This window comes from Eurypyga helias, unplaced genomic scaffold (genome assembly GCF_000690775.1).
Source record: "Eurypyga helias isolate BGI_N326 unplaced genomic scaffold, ASM69077v1 scaffold6238, whole genome shotgun sequence".
Lineage (NCBI taxonomy): Eukaryota > Metazoa > Chordata > Aves > Eurypygiformes > Eurypygidae > Eurypyga > Eurypyga helias.
In genome coordinates this window covers 13,672-16,099 of record NW_010266178.1, presented here as the reverse complement: position 1 = coordinate 16,099, position 2,428 = coordinate 13,672, and the positions used below count along the sequence as shown (strand labels likewise).

General features: G+C 44.9%; 1 non-coding gene across 1 annotated transcript; it reads right to left on the bottom strand.

The window, feature by feature from the left end:
- Positions 1-235: 235 nt before the first annotated feature.
- On the bottom strand, positions 236-308 carry TRNAT-AGU. Its single transcript has one exon. It is a non-coding gene; the product is annotated as a tRNA-Thr (tRNA).
- Positions 309-2,428: the final 2,120 nt, after the last annotated feature.

The following is a 2,428-nucleotide window of genomic DNA, read 5'->3' as shown; positions in this document are numbered from 1 at the left end:
TATTAGGTATTTCCTATCTCTGATTGCTATATTTAAAAAATATTTTGAGGTATTCTTTTAAGGGTTTAACTATGACCATTGCTGTTTTTCTCTGCTTCTCATAGCCTGTTAATCAGTATAGGTGCTATATCATGCTTGTAGTTTGTTAATGTTGGGGTAGATGTTCCAAAAAATGATGCCAGCAACATTTTGGAAAGCAACAGAAAGGTAAAGCCATAGATGGTACAAAGCCCCCAGGCTCCAGTGAGATTTGAACTCACGACCCCTGGTTTACTAGACCAGTGCTCTAACCCCTGAGCTATGGAGCCTCTGAGTTTTGTGTGCTTTTCCCTTTGCAAACATTTCATATAATAATTTTCTCTATTAATTCCAGAGTGAAACAAAACCTGCACTGCTACATTGTGCTGCTCCAAGGATTTTCCGTTCTCTTTCCAAATGGCACTAACATAAGCATCAGAGTCACAAAACTAGCAACACACCAGGCCAGCCCAAACCTGGATTTTACTCTCATAGAATCATAGCATCACAGAATGGTTTGGGTTGGAAGGGACCTTAAAGATCATCTAGTTCCAACCCCCCTGCCATCAAATAGGCTGCAGGTCTGGGGTAGAAAAGTCCAGTCTAGAGTACCTTAAATTTGGGGTCACTATTTATGAAGACTGTCAGCCTGCAGAAAGTCTGGGAGAGGACGCTGGTTGTGCATGAAACCCTTCAGCACAGAAGTGTCAGACAGTGGGGGAAGAGGTACAGCAGCAGCTAAAGAGGACCATGAGTTTCAGGGTCTGAGTCGGAAGATGTACAAAGAGAAAACATCAGTACAAATGGTTAAAGGGTGACTCAGAATAAGCCACATTGTATCTATTATTCCTGGTCTTTTTTGTGGAAGAAAATTGCTCTCTTTGAAAGAAATCGGAAATTAAGACCATCCATCCTCCCAAGCATTGAAAAACACAAACCCTTATTAGGTGGGCTGAAAAGCAATTCTCAGGCCTTTATCTGACAAGCTAAGAGCATGATTCTGTCTATAGCATATAAGGAGAAATGATGAATTACCTGGCATGGGTTCAGCGCCTGAGCTTGGCATTGGGTAAACTCACAAAGAAGCTTGAGGCCAATCTAAGACCATCCATCCTCCCAAGCATTGAAAAACACAAACCCTTATTAGGTGGGCTGAAAAGCAATTCTCAGGCCTTTATCTGACAAGCTAAGAGCATGATTCTGTCTATAGCATATAAGGAGAAATGATGAATTACCTGGCATGGGTTCAGCGCCTGAGCTTGGCATTGGGTAAACTCACAAAGAAGCTTGAGGCCAATCAAGCAACTTTGTACAAATCCTGCTGATGCTGAAAGCAACCCTTTGGGAACATGCAGTGGGGACATACACTAATAAAATAATTCTGAAAATAATAATGAACATCCCATGCAAGGACATGTGCTTGGAGCGTGGTTTAGAAGAGCAGCTGGGCTCGTAGCCTGGGAACACATGGCTGAGCCATGAGAGACACTGGTTGGCAGAAGGAAATAGGGGAAACAATTTGGTACAGGCTATTTTCAGACCCTGATTTGAAAATTAATATGGTTTAAATACGTGCTGATGCTGGAACCACTTCAATGAGAAATAAATGCTTCTGGTAATGGAAAGTGATAGAGTGGTGTGAATGCAAAAGGCTCAGTGGTGCTGGAAAGGCTGGCTCCTTGCTTTCCTGAGTGAAACTCTGCTGCAACTGCATTTCCCAAAGTCAGTGTTTCCTGAGATACTTCTATATTTTCACCTCAGCGGTAGATCCTTGCAATGTTGAGAGCTGTCCTGGAAAGGAGTTACTGCTGACTGTACAAGCAGGTCAGCTAAAGCACCAGGAGCTGCCACTACCACCCCTGTGCCTCTGACACTAACGAGCACCAGAGTATTTCATGCTGTGCCCTGACAGCACTGAACCCACAGCCCGGAGCTGTCCCCTGGTTGCAGTTTTTGTTTGATCTCTGCCCATCCCAGGAGCCTCTCCTGGCACAGCTCCTGTTTTGAACTAGTTCCTCATGGGTAACAAGTGGCGGCTGAGCTCTGACCAAGGCCAGGCAGGAGGTTTTCATCTTGCCTTTTCACCAATGCTCCAAGTAGGACCATACCTACATCCTCAGATGAAGTGCCTGGAGGGTGCAAGACTGACAGTTGTTCCATTTTTAGCACTTATGCTCCTGCACATAGTTCACTTCCCACAGCCTACGAGCAAATCTGCCTCCTTCAGGGATGCAGTGGAATCTGGCCCAGTTAGACACATGATGTTAGTCCATCCGAAGCTTTCTCCATGCTGGAAAGCTGTGATGACCCTCTGCCAGCTGGTAAGAGAGAGCCAGCTGTATTGTGACAGTGCAGCTAGGATCAGTAGTAAAGCACACACAAACGCCTGTCTTGCCACACAGACCACAGG